Source organism: Ovis aries, chromosome 26 (assembly GCF_016772045.2).
Source record: "Ovis aries strain OAR_USU_Benz2616 breed Rambouillet chromosome 26, ARS-UI_Ramb_v3.0, whole genome shotgun sequence".
Lineage (NCBI taxonomy): Eukaryota > Metazoa > Chordata > Mammalia > Artiodactyla > Bovidae > Ovis > Ovis aries.
Genome location: NC_056079.1, coordinates 14,129,147 through 14,150,929, shown reverse-complemented (window position 1 = coordinate 14,150,929; position 21,783 = coordinate 14,129,147). Strand labels below are relative to the sequence as shown.

At 44.3% G+C, this 21,783-nt stretch overlaps 1 protein-coding gene and 1 long non-coding RNA gene across 4 annotated transcripts in view; one reads left to right on the top strand and one right to left on the bottom strand.

Moving 5' to 3' along the window:
• Positions 1 to 4,312: 4,312 nt before the first annotated feature.
• LOC121818064 (uncharacterized) lies at positions 4,313 to 15,822 on the bottom strand. Its single transcript, XR_006058168.2, has 2 exons — positions 15,531 to 15,822; positions 4,313 to 13,988 (listed from the first exon to the last, which is right to left on the bottom strand). It is a non-coding gene; the product is annotated as an uncharacterized LOC121818064 (long non-coding RNA).
• Positions 15,823 to 16,114: 292 nt separating this feature from the next.
• IRF2 (interferon regulatory factor 2) overlaps positions 16,115 to 21,783 on the top strand; it is an 83,566-nt gene continuing 77,897 nt past the window's right edge. Inside the window, exons 1-2 of one of the 3 annotated variants that reach the window (XM_042241211.1) lie at positions 16,115 to 16,286; positions 16,434 to 16,599. The gene's annotated coding sequence lies outside the window, so the exon portion shown is untranslated. Of the gene's footprint in view, positions 16,287 to 16,433; positions 16,600 to 16,631; positions 16,692 to 21,783 lie in introns of those variants that run through there. The other 2 variants (XM_012105645.4, XM_042241210.1) reach the window with 2 other exon arrangements.

Genomic DNA, 21,783 nt, shown 5'->3' with positions numbered 1-21,783 from the left:
CAGGAATTTGCCTGATATTGGAAAATTATCAACTTGGAAAAGGAGATGAATCACCCTGAACTCCATATGGGACAACATAAGACCGTGAGGTTGAGATGAAGGATGATAAAACTCTAACCAACCCAGAGTCTGTATGTGAAGCAGATAGTTGTAGAGTTAGTGATTTTATACCCATTTCACTTTATGTACTTAGAAAGGTAGAGGTAGTTGATCATAGTTATTATATATGCAGCAAAGTGTACATGTGACCATAACTTCTGGCCTGGAAAAGTGCTGGGGAGAATCCTTCCTTGTCTCTTCCAGTTTCTGGTGGCTTCAAGTCAGTTTTCAAGACTTTTGTCTTTGTTTATATTTTCTTTCAATCTTTTTTAATCTCTGTGCTTCACTATGGATAGATTATATTGGTATCACTTCATATTCCCTGGCCTTTTGTGCCTAATCTACTGCTATTCCTATCCAGTGAATTTATTTAAATAAGCTTTTGTTTGAGAAGAGTCTTGATTTACAGAAAAATTACAAAAATAGTACAGAGTTTCTATATACTCTTACCCAATTTCCCCTATTGCTAACATTTTATGCTATCGTGATACATTTATTAGAGCTCGTGAACCAACATAATAGCATTATGATACTATTAACTAAAGTCGATACTTTATTCAGATTTTCTTAGTTTTTATCAATGTCCATTTTCTCATCTAGTATGCCACCTTACATGTAGTTTCCTGCCTCCTTAGGCATCTCTAGGTTGTGACAGTTTCTGTACTATTTGTTTTGGATGACTTTGAGAATTTTGAGCTTTGCAGAATGTCCCTCAGTTTGGGTTGGGGTGACGTTTTCATCATGGTTAGATGGAGTGTATTACTTTTGTTTATTGTTGCCGTAACAAATTACTACAAACTTAGTGGCTTTAACCACACAACACAAATTTATTACTTACAGTTCTGTAGGTCAGAAGTCTGACGTGAGTCTCACTGGGACAAAATTAGTCACCTAGGCTATATTTCTTTCCGGAGATTCTTGGGATACTGTGTCCTTGCCTTTTCCAGTCTCTAGCAGCCATCTATCAGTACAGTCCCTTGGCCAGTGGTCCATTCCTGGAGCAACAAACAGTGACTCTCTCCGACACTTCCATCTCTCACCCTACCATTGCCACTTCTCGTCTCTGGCAACAGAGCAGTAAAAGTTCTCCACTTTTAAGAACTCTTATGATTAGATTGGGTTCACCCAGATAATCCAGGATAATCTCTGCATCTCAAGGTCCCTATCCTTAATCTCATCTGCAAAGTCTCTTTTCCCATAAGGGTTCTTGTCTAGAGAATCCTATGAACAGAGGAGCCTGGCAGGCTACAGTTGATGGGGTTGCAAGAGTCAGACACAGCTTAGCAACTAAACCACCACAGTACATTCTGGGGTTTGGAATGTGGACATTTGGGGGGGACACTATTCTGCCTACTGCATTGGAGTTATGGGTTTTTGAAACAAAGGCCACTGAGTTATTGTCATAGTATCATATTGAAGGTTCATGCTATCAACATGATTTATCACTGATGATGTTAACTTCGATCACTTGGGTGAGGTAGTTGGTCAGGTTTCTCCACTATAAAGTTACCTTTGCCTCTATTTCCATACTGTTCTCTTTGGAAAGAATTCATTACATGTGTCCTGCACTTAAGGGATGAGAGTTATGTTGCTCAGCTGGTAAAGAATCCACCTGCAATGCGGGAGACCTGGGTTTGATCCCTGGGTTGGGAAGATTTCCCAGAGAAGGAAAAGGCTACCCACTCCAGTGTTTTGGCCTGGAGAATTCCATGGATTGTATAGTCCATGGGGTTGCAAAGAGTCAGATACGACTGAGCAACTTTCACTTTCTTTCACTTTTTATGCTCACCTTACTGTCTGGAAGGAGAAGAGAGGTCGATAAACTGCTTGGGAACTGGATGAGGGTGGAGAACCGGGGTAGGGGGTGGGGCGGGTTCAATTTAATCCTGCTAGCCCCTGCCCAGGGATGAGTTGGCTGGATGGCATCACGGACTCGATGGACGTGAGTCTGAGTGAACTCCAGGAGATGGTGATGAACAGGGAGGCCTGGCATGCTGCGATTCATGGGGTCGCAAAGAGTCGGACACGACTGAGCGACTGAACTGAACTGAACTGAACCGAGCCCCTGCCCGGATTTTCCCATTCCTGTGCTTTTCTGGGTTCTGTATGGAAAATTAGCTCACTTCTCATAGACATTCCTCCCCCACCCTTTGCAGACACTGAGGTTTACCTTCCTTCTCTCTGACTCTTTGATATTCCTCTTTCGAAATCCTGTCTCCATATACCAAGAGCACAGACATCTCCAGTCTCTGAATGATGGGTATGAATTTCTGTTACCTGTTTTCCTTGATGTTTCTTGGTCAATTTTGAGAGAAAGGGGTTGGGTTGGTATGTCTTTACTCTGCTCTTCTGAAACCAGCGTCTCCCATATTTTTGTAGCAGAAAACAGGACTCGCCACATGGGATAGATTCTTATAATTCCTTTATTTTTGTTTCATAAGGGCCTAAACTTGGAGATAAATTTTAATCTACTGGCTAATAGGAAGAAATAAACTATACAGAAAAGGGTTAAAGGTCATCAAACATCTGGATAAAATACTAGTTTGGTGCCCAGGTGTTTTGCCTACATGACCACAAGCTAAAAACATCTGGATGTTAGATTTTTTTCCTTCTTTAGTTTTTACCAGCTGTCTGGTATCATGGAACGGTCAAGGCCACGTAATTAAAATAACTTGTGAATAGAATGCTGAGTTAATAACTTGAGGCTATTCCTCTATATGCGGCTTCCCAGATGACACTAGTCGTAAAGAACTCACCTGCCAATGTAGGAGACATAAGAGATGCAGGTTCAATTCCTGGGTCAGGAAGATCCCCTGAAGGAGGGCATGGCAACCCATTCTGCTATACTTGCCTGGAGAATCACAGGGATGGAGGAGCCTGGTGGGCTACAGTCCTTGGGGTCGCTAAGAGTTGGATACAACTAAAGCGACCGAGCACAGACTTTGCTATACATCCTGAGTGTGGCCAAGGGCAGGTCCACAGTATTCCATCTGCCTGTCCAGTGACACATGCCGGAACCTCAGAGCGTTCAAGGAATTCATGTCTGTAGGCACTGATCTGGTGACTGTCTTCCCTTTCATTCCCATGGAATCAAAGTATTGCAAGGAAATAGTTCTCAACCTATAGTTTTACATGTTGGATGTAGGAGTGTTTCTATCCCCCCCACTCCCATATCTAATTTTTAATGGAAAACAAACTAGTTTCTTAACTCTAGAAATACATTTGATATATAATTCAACAAAATCCCTCTGGCTTAAACACCAAGTTGGCTGGGACTGTAGGACCAGAGGAGTTTGTTAGACTGGTGTTCCGTGTGGGATCAGAGGACATTTTAAACTCTGAAAGCTCCTGGCAAGAAATTTTAAGGTTAACGACTCAGTATGACACACTCAGATGAATTTATTTTTAATTACTCATTGTGAACCTGTTCTTTAAGGAACAGCTCAAATTCCACCATCAGTGGAAGCCCGAGCCCTTCCTCTGGTATCCTTGCTGTGTTTCCTTGTTTACCACGTGGAACCCTTTCTTTTTGTGCTTGACTGATGACGTGCCATACTGACGCAATGGACGCCTATCACTCAGTGAATTATCCTTCAGAAGAGGTACAGAGAAAACTGGACTAACGTCCCTGCTTTTCCTGAAGCCACTGAACTGATGTCATGGAGGCACAAGCACTGTTTTGAGCAGGAACACACACTTTGTCAAAGGGTATTCAGTGGACCAGACTCCATCAGCTGCTGGCGTCCCTCTGGTGGGCGCATCCGGCCTGCCCAGGGGGACGCCATCTTGGTTCTGTACAGTGACGTAGGAGAATTCCTCAGGGGGACCAGAGAAGCCTCAACAAGACCAGGGTCAAGCTGGCATGAGAGCCGTGGCCTTTAGTCCCATAGTTTTTCACTTTAGGAAACTCTGGCTCTCCTTTTAGGCTGTGGGGATCTGAGGCCTTTCCCTCAGGGAGGGTAGGATGCTTTAGGGAAGGGAAATGTCAGCCTGCTTAGTTGTGGTTCTGTGGGGTGGCTCTGGGTTAAAGCAGTCTTGCCAGAAGGGCCCTGAAGTGACGTAGACTAGTGGACCCTCAAGAAGTCTATTTATAATTAATTATCAAGGGCAGTTTCTCTCTCTCTCTCTCTCTCTCTCTCTCTCTCTCTCTCACACACACACACACACACACACACACACACACCCCAAACAAAACAAAAATCAGAAGTCAATATAATTTTTAAAATACATTTTAAATTTTTATTTTACCTTATAATAATAATAAAAATTTTGGCTGCACCCTGCAGTATGTGGGATTGCAGTTCTCTGATCAGGGATCAAACCCACACTGGCTGGGTTAGAAGGTGGAATCTTAACCACTGGACCACCAGGGAAGCCCCTCAAAGGGATTTTAATCTTTCTCTTTAATCTGCTCTGTATTTCCAAATTTTCATTTTGTTTTAAGATTATCATCTTTTTCCTCAATACAAAAATAAAGGGAAAAAATGAGTAGCCCACTTGTCCTTAAGGTGACCAACATTAACAGCTTTGTATCTACATCTTTATCCTTTTAAATTCAAACTTTTTGTGGAGGGGTCCAGTGATGTCTTTTGGGCTTCCATGGTGACTCAGTGAATAATCCTCCTACAATGCAGGAGACATGGGTTCCATCCCTGGGTTGGGAAGATCTCCTGGAGAAGGGAAAGGCAACCCATTCCAATATTCTTGCCTGGAAAATCACATGGACAGAGGAGCCTGGGGGGCTACAATTCATGGGGTGGCAGAGTCAGACACAACTGAGCGACTAACACTAGCACTGTCATCTTTGCAAAAAAGGAAATCAAACTGTGAACATTTCATTGCATCATGAGCTTCATTCTTTACAATACATCCTAGCCCCTATCCATAAAAATAGATATTCTTAAATTTTTTTTTTATTGCTGCCTAATATCCCACTGAATAGATCAACCTTAGTTTATTCAATCATTCAGTAACCAACATTCAATTTCTTCCTGATTTCGACATGACAAATAAGTCTGCATTGCTCTATTTTCTACTGTCATCATTCAGTTCAGTTCAGTCCCTCAGCCGTGTCTGACTCTTTGTGACCCCATAGACTGCAGTACACCAGGCTTCCCTGTCCATCACCAACTCCCGGAGTTTACTCAAACTCATGTCCATCAAGTCGGTGATGCCACCCAATCATCTCATCATTTGTTGTCCCCTTCTCCTTCTGCCTTCAATCTTTCCCAGCTTCGGGGCCTTTTCAAATGAGTCAGCTCTTTCCATCAGGAGGTCAAAGTATTGGAGTTTCAGCTTTAGCATCAGTCCTTCCAATGAACATTCAGGGCTGATTTCCTTTCGGATGGGCTGGTTGGATCTCCCTGCAGTCCAAGGGACTCTCAAGAGTCTTCTCCAACACTACGGTTCAAAAGCATCAATTCTTTGGCGCTCAGCTTTCTTCACAGTCCAACTCTCACATCCATGCATGACTACTGGAAAAACCATAGCTTTGACTAGACAGACCTTTGTTGGCAAAGCAATGTCTCTGTTTTTTAATATGCTGTCTAGATTGGTCCTAACTTTCTTGCCAAGGAGCAAGCGTCTTTCAATTTCATGGCTGCAGTCACCATCTGCAGAGATTTTGGAGCCCAAGAAAATAAAGACTATCACTGTTTCCATTGTTTCCCCACCTGTTTGCCATGAAGTGATGGGAACAGATGCCATGGTCTTAGTTTTCTGAATGCTGAGTTTTAAGCCAACTTTTTCACTCTCCTCTTTCACTTTCATGAAGAGGCTCTTTAATTCTTCGCTTTCTGCCATAAGGGTGGTGTCATCTGCATATCTGAGGTTATTGATATTTCTCCCCACAATCTTGATTCCAGCTTGTGCTTCATCCATTTCAGCATTTTTCATGATGTACTCTGCATTTAAGTTAAATAAGCAGGGTGACAATATATAGCCTTGATGTACTCCTTTCCCTATTGGGAACCAGTCCGTTGTTCCATGTCCAGTTCTAACTTGAGCTGCATACAGATTTCCCAGGAGGCAGGTCAGGTGGTCTGGTATTCCCATCTCTTTCAGAATTTTCCACAGTTCGTTGTGATCCACATAGTCAAAGGCTTTGGCATAGTCAATAAAGCAGTAGATGTTTTTCTGGAACTCTCTTGCTTTTTCAATGATCCAGCAGATGTTGGCAATTTGATCTCTGGTTCCTCTGGCTTTTCTAAATCTAGCTTGCACATCTGGAAGTTCACGGTTCACATACTGCTGAAGCCTGGCTTGGAGAATTATGAGGATTACTTTGCTACGGTGTGAGATGAGTGCAATTGTATGGTAGTTTGAGCATTCTTACTGTCATATATGTATTATTAGATGTAAATATTAGATATATATAATAGATATAATAATACATACACTTATTTACATATATAACAATACATATTTGTATAATGTAATACATATATGTATGCATACATATATAATGTAATAATACATATATGTATACATGTATTTACATATATAAACAATATATATTATTTATATTAGAAAATATCATTTAGAATATAAAAAATAGATAAGTACTATCAAGTCAAGAAACAGATGCTGAATGAACAGATTAAAAAAATGTATTAAAATATTACCTGGGAGTGGGGCCACATATAATCTGTATCTTGAAATAATCATCTTTCCATTGTGGGTCCCATCTTCCAACTGCAAATGCCTCAAGGTCAAGACCCAGGTTTCTTTCTTTCCTGCCTCCTCCAGACTGTTAAGGACGCCCCTGCAGGGGGCCGGCAGTCCCAGGCCCACACAACCCACTGAGCCCTCACAGTATCTTTTGAGAACAGCTGTCTAGATTTCAGAATGAAAGTTTCCCATGTGTACAATGTTATAAAATGGTATATTCCTGGGCCAGCCCATTAAATTTTATTTTAACCCATCATGAATGAAAACTGTATACTTATACCATCATAGTTTCTTCTTACTTCTGAGGGAAAAGTATTCCGAAGTGAGTTTCCACAATGCAGAGAGCCCGCCTCTCCTCTGTGTGCATGTGTATATGTGTGTGAGAGAGAAAGATAAACATCCTTCCCATCACTGCCTTCACATGAGCTGTTCTCCCTCCCTTCTGATAATCCTATTGTATGTGGAAATAAAGTAAGCAAAGTAGGAACTATGATGACTAAAGCTGAAAGTGCCAGAAAGAGGAAAGACAAAGAAAGAAAAAAAGGTAACATGAAATTACAGTATTTTTCTTAGAATCCTCATTCATAGTTGAGATCTAAGAACTTGAATTTGATTGCTGAGCATCTAAGCATCTAGTAATATTCTTACATCCAAATGAAATGAAACTTTACAAGTAGAAAAGATTCTTTACTTATAGATTTCTCTTAAGTCAATCTTTTTCAAACAGCATATTTAAAACATGATGTGAATCAAAGCAAAAGCTTATTCAAATATTAATAATGATCATGGAATATATCACTTATTAATAGCCACTGATCTGGACACATGGTAATTTATGTTTGGTTTTATATGTTTCTTTGGAGAGTCATTAAAAATTAATATTTTGATATAATTAAAGACTAGAAGAAACTATATAGCATTTGTAGGAAAAAATTATCTAGACAGATTTAAAAATTCTTATAAGGATGCAGTGTAAGATATAAGATGTATAAACCAGTGCTTTCCTTTTTGAAGTCCAGGAGAAGAAACTAGCTAAAATAAGTTATTTGCATAAAAATCATAAGCATATCAAGAAATAATTTTCTGAAATCATCTGTAAAATATATAACATTTTTACATTAATAAAAGGAAATCTATCCTCAAAAATGTTAATTTTTCAACAACAAAAACAATCACCCAGTTCTGTTACTCAAAGACAACCACTATTAATGTTTTGATATAGTTTCTTTTTGGCCTTATACATATGGACATCTTTGGGGTGCTGCTGCTGCTGCTGCTGAGTCGCTTCAGTCGTGTCCGACTCTGTGCAACCCCATAGACGGCAGCCCACCAGGCTCCCCATCCCTGGGATTCTCCAGGCAAGAACACTGGAGTGGGTTGCCATTTCTTTGGGGTGACCTTACTGTAAATATGAAACTTTGTTTTCCTTTTTACCCTCAATGGAGAATAAATTTCCTACTATTATGTTTAAGTTCATCATAAGCAAAAATACCATCAAGAGTGTATATGTGGTAAATATCTGTAAGCATTGTGGAAGATGAGAGGGTTAGGGTAGTGTTCCTCTAATTTCTCCTGAGGGAAAAGGCTTGGTCAAAAGTGTCATAAAACATGACAGGGGCATGGTTAAGGGGGCTTCCCAGGTGCCTCAGTGGTAAAGAATCCAGGAGACACTGGTTTGATCCCTGGGTCACGAAGATCCCTTGGAGAAGCAAATGGCAACCCACTCCAGTATTCTTGCTTGGAAAATTCCATGGGCAGAGGAGCCTGGAGGGCTACAGTCCATGGGGTTACAAAGAGTTGGACATGATGGAGCATGCACACCAGCCAGCCAGCCAGTGGTTAAGACTCCACACGTCCACTGCAGGGGATAAGGGTTCAATCCCTGGCTGGGAAACTAAGATCCCATATGTTGCACGGTATGTCCAAAAGATAAAAATAAAAACATTTAAAAAAAAACCAACATGACATCAACCACACACACGGTGAAACAAGTGGCCATGACTCTGTTGGTTATACACCCCTGAAAAGGTGAGAAGTTCTGTCAAGACAGGAACTAAAAACAAGGAAAGTATGGAGACAATCTGAGCAAGTCAAGTGAGGATGAACCTAAAGATTGGTCCCTCCTCTGGGGCTGGCTCTGCCTGGCTACCCAGCAGGAACTCACCCATCCACCCTCCCTCCAGTTTCTGTTCCTTGGTCTGCTTATTTCTGTCTCTCCTTCAGTCTTAAAGATCCTCACTCACACTTTGCTGTGTCTTCTTTCTTATCTCCAAGTATAAGAAAATGAAGCTGAACTAACAGCCAGTATTTGAGACTTTGGTGTCTTTTTCCTTTTTTTTTTTTTTTAAAAAAAAAAAAGCTACAGAAGCTTTTCCCCAAATGAAATCTTCAAAACTTCCTCAAAACTTCAATATGTAAAACAGGAAAGAAAGTGGTTTTTTTTTTTGGTTGTCAGGAGATGAAATCCAGTATCCACAGTTGGATACTGAGAAAATATGTGATGGGCTATTTAAACCAATATTTGCTTTCAAATTACACAACATCCAAGGCAAATCGAGAAGTTTTATCTAAAACTTCTGCCAACAAAAATTCAGTTTTTTGATAGCAAAAAAAAAAAAATTATGCAGTTTTTGAAGCTGAAAGCTTTGCTTTTGGACAACAGAAATTCATCTCTTATCTCCCTCCCTGTACCCGCCTACCCCCCACCACACACACATACACATCCTAACTATTCATTACACACAAAGGGTTCTGATGGAAAAAAAATTCTGAAAAATTTTCAAAGTCAAAAAGAGAAAAAATATTCAAAACCATTAAATTTGGGGATGAATATTGATTTTGTCGTGACATAATCTCTGAGAATTATCACTGTTCACTCCAAACAGTCTAAGGAAAATAGTGTGTGCCAGGAATCCACAGTTGAATGTATCATCTCTTTTTTAAGGAAAGTTCTTATGGGGGTGTGATAAAGAGCATGAAGTAAATATTTGCTTCACTTGTAGAGATGAAAATCAGAGAAAATGTTAAAGGGGAAGAAATACTTTAGAAATACAAAAAAGAAATGAAAAATTAGATCAAACTGTTTCCAAATATCCTTAATGTGTTGTTTCCTCAACAAATTCATCATGTAACGAACTGAGAGGTCAGCAAAAGAACTGTTGCAAATGCTAAGAAATCCACAAATTAAGAAATCCTTGCATTTCATTGATGTGGGAAATTTATAGTGTGACATTTTAAAACCACAGAACTCTTCAAAATCTTCCCATTGATCTCACAATAAAATCCATACTCCTTGTTCTGGCCTCTGCTTGTGTCCTCATCCTCATTCAGAACTTTTAAGTCACATTTACCTTCCTTTGGTTTCCAGAATACGCTGGGCCCTTTTGCTTCTCAAGGCCTTTGCCTCCACTCTCTCTCCTGCATCAGCACTTCATCACACAGTTGGTGTCTGTTACAGGTTGAAGTGAATGCCCCTCAAAATTCACGTGCTGCAGTGCTAACCCCCAGGACCTCAGTGTCTTTGCAGATACAATGAATTAAGATGAGATCATACTGGAGTATTGTTGTTGTTGTTGTTTAGTTGCTAAGTCATGTCCAACTCTTCATGACCCCATGGACTGTAGCCTGCCAGGGTCCTCTGTCCATGGGATTTCCCAGGCAAGAATACTGGAGTGGATTGCCATTTCCTTCTCCAAGGGACTTTTCCAACCCAGGGATCAAACTCACGTCTCCTGCATTGGCAGGTGGATTCTTTATCACTGAGCCACCAGGGAAGCCCATATTGGAGTACAGGGGCCCCTAATCCAGTAAGTTGGTGTTGGACAGGGAGGCCTGGCACACTGCAGTCCATGGGGTCACAAAGAGTCGGACACGACTGAGCGAATAAACTGAACTGAACTGAATCCAGTAAGACTACTGTTCTATAAAAAAACAGGAAATTTAGATACAGGTGCACATCCAGAGTGAACATCTGAAGATTCAGGCAGAGATGGAGTGATTTTTCCACAAGCCAAAGGATGCCCAGGATTGCAGAAGCTAGGAGGGAAGCACATCCTTCCCTCTCAACCCTCAGAAGGAACCAACCCCACGGACACCTTGATCCTGGACATACAGCTTCCAGAACTGTGAGACAGTACACTCCTGTTATTTCAGCCACCTGGTTTGTGGTACCCCAGGAAATGAATGGGCCCCCTAGTATTTTCTGTCAAAGGTCTTACTTGTTTCTCTCAGCACACGGTTACAAATCTGTAACTATCTGATTGGTCTGGTTATGTTGACATCATCCCCATTAGAATGTAAGCTCTGGGAGAGTAGGGCTTCCGTTTATTCTTACCCAGAACATGGCTAGGAAATATCTTGGAGGTGCATCCAAGGTGAAGGAGGCAACATCAACAGCTGCATGTATGAAATGTCGTGCACATTTTGGATGTAGTAGAGATGAAACTTTCTGAGGAAGTAAGACTACTTATACTCTTTGTCCTTTGTTTCATGACACTTTTGTGTCTTTCTGATTGGCAAATTTCCAAACATTTTCAAATAGAATAAGGTGTATTACTCAAAGTGTTCAGAAGCTGTGGGGAGAAAGAGAACAGACTGAATATCAGCAAGGCTCACATGCTGGTGAGCAGAGGCGCATACAGAAAAGTGGTGGAAGCTGTAACAGAAGATTCTTAAAAAACTCCTATTCAGTGAATTTTGTGGTTTGCTGAATTTATGTTACAAACTGGAAATTTATTTCTTGTTTGAAATAATTGCTTTTTATTAATTTTTTTCTGGTTCCTTGGGATCTGATATCTCTGTTTCTCTTTCTTTTTTTAATATTAAAATTTTTTTTTAAAGATTTTTTAAAAATGTGGGCCATTTTTAAAGTCCTTATTGAATTTGTTACAATATTGTCTCTTTTTTATGTTTTGTTTTTTTTCGGCCCTGTGAGGCATGTGGTATCTTAGTCCCTTGACCAGGGACTGAACCGGCACTCCCTGCATTGGGAGGCAAAGTTTTAACCACTGGACCACCAGGGAAGTCTCTGACATAATTTTAATTCTTGAAACCATTACAGTAATTGTTTCTAAAGAATCTCCAGGCAAGGCTATAGGCACTTTTCCCCTTTTGACTTTAAAAGCACTACTTTGCAGTTTATCACCTTAGAGACATAATGAATATTTCAAAGCCATTTGGGATAAGACAGAGAAATGATAGCAAAAAAAAAAAATTATGAAGTTTTTGAAGCTTTTGAGAGCTTTGCTTTGGGACAACAGAAACTCATCTCTATCTCCCTCCCTGTGCCCGCCCGGCCCCCCACCACACACATACACACACACACCCTGGCGCATTTGAAGAGTATTTCTTCCCTTATTTCACCAGAGGAACATAACAAAATTAATATTTATTACTAAGGATTAGGCAATGTATTACTCAATTGAAATTCATGATTTTCAGAGAATAATTGCAACAAATGAACCTCATTTCAGAGTTTCTAGTAAAATGGAAAAAAACCCACTATATGAGGTAATACAGTAGTCAAGAACTTCTCCAACTTAATGCCTATGATCCTTGAACTTAGATAGCTTTTTCAACATCTTTGCAGTTCTACTGTTTCAACTAAAATCTACCATGGCTGTATTGTTTATTCAACATGGAATTCACAATGACATTCTTTGCAGTGCAGAACTATAATCCACAGCTTTGTATTGGGGAACTGCTCTGGCAAGTGCGGAACACTCATTTTCCATGAGTTTATAACCTCTGCTGAATTCTATCAACATGCAAGAGAGTCTCGGGGGCCAGGACAGAAGTGGTACTAGTGATACCGTGGGAAAAATTAGGGCATCAACTGGCAGAGTTATGGGGGGGGGGCCGCTGATTTAATCACAGCTCTAAGTACTTAGCCCTCTAGTTAGCATGCCATCATAGCCTATGCTTGTAACTTTAACGTACAGTTCTAAAGACCGTGATAATAGCTGGAGGTGATGTCCGGGCCATTACCAGGATGATACAATGGAAATTAACATTCCAATTTACTAGACTGTAACAAAACTTCTTGGATGGCAGAGATTTTCATTTGTTATGTTCATAAGAAGAGTTCTTGGGCACTCAATAAATTTCGTTACTTAAATGATTATTTTATCAAATCAGTCTCATTTATTAGAACAAATAAATTAACCCATTTGACTGTATCTTTAAGTTTCATTCATGGAAAGATCGACTGCTGTACGGCCAAGTCATCATTGTCCTTTCTCGACTCCCTTGAAATGAGTCCTGATCCATCCAGACAGATGATCTTAGGATGTTCCAATCCACAGGTGAGACATAAACAAACCTCACTCAGGAGCTCACTCTAGTTACATTATGTTAGACTGCTCAAACAACATTTATTGCTTTAGATCAGATGTTTGGTCAGATTTCTTTCGCATGGCAAAAACTACCTTTCCCAGAGATTTTCAAAACAGTTATACTTGCTATATTGATTCATTTCCCACAGAGGTTTATGACTCTATGCATCTCATCAAAAGGCTAAAAATATTTTTTGACCCTATATACAAATACCATGTGGATTTAGGGGTCATATTTACATTTTGGGTCTGTAATCATAATCTTCAAGAGCATAAGAACAGAGTGAAATCCATCCTATGGTTTGTGAGTTTAGGGGCCTGGAAATTAGAAACGCTACTCATGCCCCAGGAAGTTCCATGGACTCAGGAAAGATGGGAGTTGGTGATGCTTCCCCATTTCCTGGCTGGTTAATGAAGTAACAAATACATGGTGGCTGGGGAAAATGTTATGAGTTTAGTTGGGACATAAATAATTTGTTGCACCCAAGGAACATCTAGAAGGTAAATGCACCCAGAGCTCAGAAGGTTATAGATTTTGGAGTTATCACCAAATAGTGATATCTAAAGCTTTGGGTGTAGGCAAGAGCACTCCAAGAGGAAGCATGTAGAATGAGAGAACAGGAGGGGGCAGCAAGGCTAGACTGTCTCAGCACACCGTAATTTAGGGGGCTGGCAGCAGAGGAGGAACCAGCAAAGCAGTAAAACAGGACAGAAGGATGTCACACAGGCATCAGGCCGCATTATGGCAATTATTAAATGATACAGAGATGCTGAACAGAAATGTTCTTTACAAAAATTACTAAAAGGACATACATGAAAATATCTTCAGGTCTATTCCTTATTGGTAAAATTGCAGGTGTCATAGTCTTCCTTCAACTTTTCTGTATTCTGCACAACAAATATAGATTACATTTCTATTAAAAATACTCTGATAAAGTCTACAGTATTTTCTGAGAACCAAGGGCAAACGACTATAAGTTCCTAAGCAGATGAGTGCCTCTGTGCTGGGCACTACCCTGAGGATAAAACGCCGAACAAGAGGATGGCTCTGCTGTTTTACCAAAAGGAATGGAAGCTGGTTTGACAAGGGAGTGGTGTGGGGCACAGTAGCAGGCGATGAGGCTGGAAAAGAGGTCTACTGTCAGATTCTAATGGGCTTTTTAGGTCTTGAAAATAATATGGACTTTATTCTGAGGGCCGTGGAGAAATTTTTGAGGGGCGGGGTTAGGACTGGCATCGTGCTTCACCTGAAGTAGATTTTCTGCTTAACCTGGCTGTTAACCCGGACGAGTTCAAGTTCGAGCGGGAAGCCTGGTCCCCAGGCCACTGCCATAAATGAGTGAAGGCGATGCAGAGGGGTGGAGGAGGGGCTGGGGCCAGAGATATTTGGGATCAGCATCAACAGGTGCATATGATGGGTGGTGTGATGGGAGGAAGGAAAACATTAAGGACCACGGGGTTGCTTGCTTGGGTCCACGGGGTGGGTAAAGAGTGACAAAAATTCTACAGAGTTTGTATATAGTTACTCTAATCATCTATCACAGTCATTGCTTTATGAAATAAGAAAGTGAGTGACTGTAGCAAATAGTATTCTATCAGAGGGGATAAAAAGTAACAGAGTATGGCAGATCTATTTCTGGGACTACAGCCACAAAGCAGAATCCTAAACCCGCCCCTCTCCTCACCACACGTGCATACTTAGTTTTACCCATCTGTAGAGCTCAATACTTCTGTGAAAGAGGACTGCTGGAGCTATGTTTTTAGATAAGTATTTACACATATGTAGCTATGGCCTCCTAGGAAGGGACTTCCTGTGTGAGGGGAGAGATATTTGGGAGAAGGCCAAAGAAAAGGCATGTGGGGGAAGGAACAGGTATAACTAGATGATAATCTATATTTCAAAGCAAGGGACCCCAAAGCGACAGGTCCCAAGTGAACTGTGTTAGTCTGAGCTAACACCCTTTGAAGGGAACTGGTGCAGCACTGTATTCTTGCATCCTCTAAATCATCCCCATTTCAGGGCATTGAAGACTGAGGCCTTAGGTTAAGCAACTTGACTGGGGAATGCAGGTAGTAAGTTAAAGAGGCCAAATCGGAACCTGGCTGGAAGTACTCCAGTACAAACCTGCCTCCTGGTCCAGCCACAGTGAGACATCTTTCAGGAAAATCCGCTCTTACCCTTGCCCATCTTAGCTGCAGGCAGGGAACTTATAGGGGAGGGCCTTCCTTATCGCCCCCAGACAGGGTCCCAGAGGACAGCAGCCCCTCAAATGGTTACACCCTCAGCTACTGATAAGGGTTTAAATAAGGTTAAGGACGCGCCGCTTGGCCCAGGTAGTGCACTAGTATCTAAATAATGCTGTCTTGTCAGTTCATTGCTCCTTGTGTTCCTTGGCAGTGGGCAGTGTTACAAAGTGAACTTTTACTCACTCGGAAAACAGAGGCTGTAAACACCTGCCCCACCGACGGGATGGCAAGAGCGTTGCTTCCACGAGCCGCCAGCCTGCTCCCTCCTTCCCGACCTTCGGGTCACCCTTTAGGATGGGGAGTCGGTAGGGTACCTGCTTTCCCCTCCTGCCGCCAACCAGCTGACGCCTGGAGCCCAAGCTGGCGCCCCCGGAGCCCCTCGCCCCCGGACCCCCCGGCTCGAGTGGTTTGAACGCCCGGGTGCGCGGGCGGCACACTCACGAACAGCCGCTTGTTGCTCCCGCGGCCGCGATGTGGGGAAGTGAAAATGAAATTGACTTTTCTGAGAAATGATGAAAGCGGCGCTGCCCGCCAATGAACGGCGGCGGCGGCGAACTTCCGCACCTCCCGGCCGGGCGGCTCGCGGCCTCCCCCCGCCTGCACCTCCCGGTTGCACAAGCTTGAAACAAACACTGGGGAGGAAGGGCGGAGGGAGGAGGGCGGAGCGGGGGGGCGGGCGGGGGGAGCGCGGAGGGCGGGCTGGAGCGAGCCAGGCTCCGGGAGGGCGGGGGGCGGGGGGATTTCCAGCCTCGGCGCTTCGCAGTTTCCTCTCCTTGTTTTGCTTTCGATCTGGACTGTTCTCAGGCAAGCCGGGGAGTAACTTTTAGTTTTGCTCCTGCGATTATTCAACTGACGGGCTTTCATTTCCATTTCACACACCCTAGCAACACTTAAGCCTTGCGGAATTGTATTGGTAGCGTGAAAAAAGCACACTGAGAGGTAACATTTTTTTTCAAATAATAGTCGGGACTATGCGTGTGTGTTTTTCTCGAGGGCATGTTTAGGAGGACTGGAGGGGATGTGTGTGTGAGTGTGTGTGTGTGTGCGTGCGCGCGCGTCCTGATGGTTTGACACGATGTTTTGCAGACGGAAAATGCTGAGGTTCATAAATATTAATACTGATTTTTGGAGGAACAGTCGGCGCTGTTATGGATCATCTGGTTTTAGGGGAAGCAGGTTCGGTTGCTGCTGCTGCTGCTGCTGCTGCTGCTGCTGAGGCTGCGAGGAGGAGGAGGAGGAGGAGGAGGAGGAGGTTGGTGGAGGTTTAATTTCACTTTTGGATTTGCAGATGCGGAGAGCTGGCTCCATGGACACAGACCTGCTCTGTGCGATCCTGCGCCCCAGGTGTTGTTTGTGGGGGAGCAGGTCCGCTGGAGTCGGGCCTCCTTTTAAAAACAACATGATCGCGTGCATGTCTGTGCGTGTGTGTGTGTGTGTGTGTGTGTGTGTGTGTTTACAGATGCCGGCGCCACGGGATCCGAAGGACGGGAGCGGGTCGTTCTCTGCGCCCGGCGGCGGCGCCTCTCTCCAGGCAGCCTCTGGCGTAAATAGGCAGGAACCCGCCGTCCGCCCGCAGCCTGCGCCCCGCGCCCGGGCCGGGAGAGGCACCACCCGCCGCGGCCGAAGGAAACTTGATGGGGCGCCCGGTGGCAGTCCCCGGGGCTCGCCCACCCTCGGGGCTCGGGGAAGGGTCGCGGGCATCGGGTGCCAGCGGCCGGGGGCCGGGCTCCGATCGGGGCTGCGCGCGGGGCCTGGCCGGCGCGCCCGGCTTCCTGGGGGCTGGGCCGCTGCCGCCACCGCCCGGGAGGGACGCGGCGTCCTCCTTCCCGCCGGCTAGCGCCCGGCCTGGCCCTGGGGCTTTGTCGCTGCACTTGTCCCCGCGCGGGGCTGGCGTGGTGGTGGGGGGGCGGCTCGGGCGGCGAGTCCCGGGAGGGGTCAGCGGTCCGGGCCGCGGCCTAGCGCCGGGCGCCTCCGGGTCCCCGCGGGCGCCCCCCGGGCCGGCCTCGCGCGCTCGGCCTGACCCGCCTCGGCTACGGAGCGGGCAAGGTGGGGGCGGGGAGCCTCCGGGGACCGAGCGGCGCCCCGCTGGCAGGCCCGGGGCAGGGGGTGCCGGCGTCCCCAGGGGGTTCCGGGGCGCGGGCGGCGGCGGGGTGGGGACGCGAGTGCCCGCCCCGCGCCCTCCGACCCCGCTCGGGGCGCAGAGTGGCATTCGCCAGCCGGCCGAACGTGGTTGGTGCAAAGCCGTGGCCGCCACTTCCTTTCCGCCTCGCGGGCCGGGCTTGCCCACCAAGCGATGCCCGCCGCGGCCCATCGTGGCGCCCGGCCGCTCGCGGTGCCAGGGAACCGGCTCTGAGAGGGCTCGGGCAGCCTTTTGCAAGTTGAAAGGGTTTCAGGACGCAGCTCACCGTCGTCCCCCCCCCGCCCCGCCCCCAGGACGCACCGGCATCTCAGTTTGGGCCCCAGGTGTGGCTGTGTGGGCCGCCCTCACCCCCTACCCCTTTAGAGGGGAAGAAGCGGGAAGGAGGCTGGCAGCCGGAGCCGGGCGCATAAACAGCCTTCCGGGCACCTGGCGAGGCGCCGAGGTCAGCCGGCGTCGGCGGGACCCCTGGTCATCGCTGTAAATGTGACCCTTGGCACTGGCAGTGGAGGTGGCCACGTACTGGCGGCGTGGTTTTCTGTCGTCTTTGCCACTAAAGGATAGTGTTTGGAACTTGGGGACATTTTCCCCGCTTCCTCCCTCCCTTCCTCCCTCCAGTGTGGGCATCGGTAGTGCGCCCGGTCCTCTGCTCCGAAGAGTGCTGGCATCTTCCCTGTGCCACCGGCCTCCCCGTCGCTGTGACTCGGTCTGCTTTTGATGAATGGCGAGGGAGGGTGGAGGAGAGTTACATTTCCTGTTGTGGATTTTCAGGAATCACCAAGGTTGCTGTCAAGCCTGCATTCGTTTATGAGTTTTCAGACCGACTGCAGATAACATTGAGGACTCAGCAGCGTGCGCTTTGCTTTTTGGTGCTTAAGGGCAGGTACAGAGAAGGGCCTGGTGACAATCTGGAAGGGAAGGTAGATGGTCTTGACGTTAGGCACGCTCCTCGCCACGACCTGGAAGGTGACCCCTATTTACCTTCATGCACCCGAACTCAGGTTTTTCTCACCCCACCCCTATCACTCCTTTTTCGGAGAGGGAAAGGACAAAATCCTGGAAAAACTTGTGTTTTCTAAGGAAACTTCAGTAGAGGACTTCATGTGGTATTTTTTAATACCTTGAAAAATGTATTGATTGATGGGGCAAAGTCCAGAATTTCACTATAATTAGTGAATGGTTATAATTTATAACAGCCTGTTGTGTAAGAAGTTAGATTTTGGCCTTCTGGATCCGAGTTCTTGTCTGTTCTGATTTGTGACTGCTTCTTAATATTAAACATCTACATTTTTCATTCTAAATGAGTTGTTTTTTTTCTTTTGTCCTTGAAAAGTTAGAGATAATTCTGCACACTTCAGACTGACTTACCTGTCAAAGTGTCATGATAATTCAAACTAGGGGTTTGTGGCTAAACTGGAGACGGATATGGTGAACCAAAGTCCTGACAGCTCCAGGAACCATGACCCAGTCTCTCCCTTCCTCTGCTTTCCCGTATACTTTATTAGGCAGATATTCAGTATACCAAAGCTAGTTCAAGGTGTTTGAACTTAGTAGTGGAAACTTTAAAACTTTGGGCATTTACCATTGGGGAGTTTGATGTGCATCAATTTTGTCATGTCTGCAAGGACACTGTTCTTTTATTCTTGGTGTCATGGCATATAAGCTTCATTGTTTTTAGAGCACTTTTGTGAAACTTTCCTTTTGATAGTGAACAGACCAGTGAACTCTAAATGGGATATCGGGGACATGGTTCTGTTATGTGCTTCATACCAGAAAAAGGCTTAACGCAGATAAGGGACTTTATTCATTTAATAAGTATTCATAGAACATTCATTCACCATGCCCCAGACACAGTGCTGGGTTCTGTGGGTTTAACTGAGAACAGGAAGGGAGTTTCTTTACCTTTTGGGGAAATTGCATTCTAGTTGGTGAGCTGACGATACCTAGCCAAAAAATAAATACAGTAAGTACCTTTAGGGGTGAGTTCTATGAAAGGTGATAGTCAAATGTAACTGAATATCTGATAGGGTTGCTTTTGGGAACAAATGAGATACTGTTTTGAAAGAAGGTTGCGTAAGTTACAGCAGTCTACAAATGCGTAAGGCATTCACCTGCAGAATTCTATCAGATCGTTCTTAACTTCCCAATCCAGTATTCTTGCCTGGAGAATCCCCTGGACTGAGGAGCCTGTGGGGGCTACAGTCCATGGAGTTGCAAAGAGTCGTATGGGACTGACCGACTAACCACGTATGCATTCCTATGCATTCCTAACTTTACAAGTCAGGGAATCATGACTGTGGGTTAAACACTGACTTTCTTTTAGAGAATTTTCAGTAAGAAGTGATTTTACTTGTTCTGAGAGAATATAGAGAATGGTAAGGAATTAAATACAGAATAACTATTTTATGTAGAGCATTAAAATCTTTAACAAGACATCTGATATTGTTAGTAAGTTTTTTTCTGTCAAAAGTTAGATGGTGTCCATGGAGACCAAATGATATGGAAGTAAAAATGATTGGACCAGTGTATTTTCCCTCCTTATATCAAGAAAAATCCTTTCCAAGGTCTTGTGTTTTAGTGTGAATTTTCTTCCTCGTTGCTGAAGACTCTTCATTATCTGTTATTACGGATATGCTCTTAACTGACTTTAATTTTTGCTATAACATCTTTATTATTTTTGGCCGTACCACAGGGCATGTGGGATCATAGTTTCCCAACCAGGGATGGAAACTGAACCCCCTGCAGTGGAAGCTCAGAGTCCTAACCACTGTTCCCCTAGGGGAGGCCCACTATGACATCCTCAAAGCAAGTCAGTTAACTTGCATTTATTGGATGCTCACTATGTACCTGACACTATATATGTGAAATAATATGTGATAGCATATGTGAAAATAAATGTAATAGATGGTATGTTTATAATAGATATAAAATACATAAAGGGGTATATATAAATAACATACATTGCTGGGAAATGTCTGTTATTTTTAGCAGTAAAACCAGTTCTTCTTTTGGTCTGTGTGGGACACATGTTCCTTTGAGTACAGGGGTTGGAAGTTAGGGCCTCTGTCCCTGTTCACCCCATTCATGCCCTACTTTTGGCCTGGGTGTGATCAATATTCGGCTATAATTTATGCCCAAGGCAGGGTCAAGCAGTGGCCCTCATAGTGGGGGTGGCTGGTGAGAAAGGGAGTGATGAGATTTGATTAAATCTTGATTTTTTTTTTTCACCAAAGAATGTTAAGTTATCTATAGGATCCAGATTTAAACCCAAAGCCAATATTTTATATAAAATACCAAAGGCAATACGGAAATCAAGCCTGCAGGTATCTGAGGCTGGGTGGTGACCCCTCCAGAAGACCCATAGTCACCAGCAGTTTTTCCTCCAAAGATGCTTTTAAAATGATTTCCCATCTTAACAGCTCCATCTTTTGACAAACAGCCTCTGAAGCAGATTGTGTTTAGTTAGGAAGACTTTATGGGCCTGTTTTTATTCCTCAGAAACACACTGCAGTTAGAAATCGTGGTTGACCTGAGAACCAGCATCAGCAAATATAGATAATCCAATTCCAACCCAGAGCAGAGAAACTCCATGTTGTAGGCAGCCTGGGCAGCCATTCCTTAGATAAACTGTTAGTCCTGTTGAACCTTCTGAGGTTCGGAAACTAGCTGCCATCTTCCTCTGCCCCCCCATCAGTAACTTTGAGCTCTGCTGGGGGTCCAGGGACCCCAGGATATGAACCATTGCAGTAACCGAGGGGATTATTTTGTTAAATGAATGCAAACGTTGGGTCCTTATTTCATTTGCTTATTAAATATCTGTTGACAGCTAGCTATGTCCAAGACGCTGGATAGTGGAAGGTGCATGGACTCAAAGAGCCTCAGAACTTTCAGTTCTTTTGTTAACTCTCCACTCACTTCTCCTTTCTGGACCTTAGTTTTCCTATCTGTAAGATGGGGCTGCATGGTTCTATCCTCTTTGAGGGATGGGACTTATGTGTATCAGAATCATGGAGAGGAGGGGGCTTTTAGAAACCACCCAGACCTTCAGATTTGAGACTCAAGCCCTTTCCTCTCCTTGTCTCTTCCTTGTTGAGAATCCCTCCCCCCACCCCCCCAGTAAGCCTCTGACATTGACCAGGGTGTCCAGGATCCCTATCCCTCAGGTGTGTGGGCCAGAGCAAAGGCAGAGAACCACTGAATCAAGGGTCTCTTCGCAGGGCCGAATCTCTTCATGTATTTTTCATTGGCTCCCAGGTCAGGCTATGCAGGACGAGGACAGCAAGCAGGTGGAACTTGTTA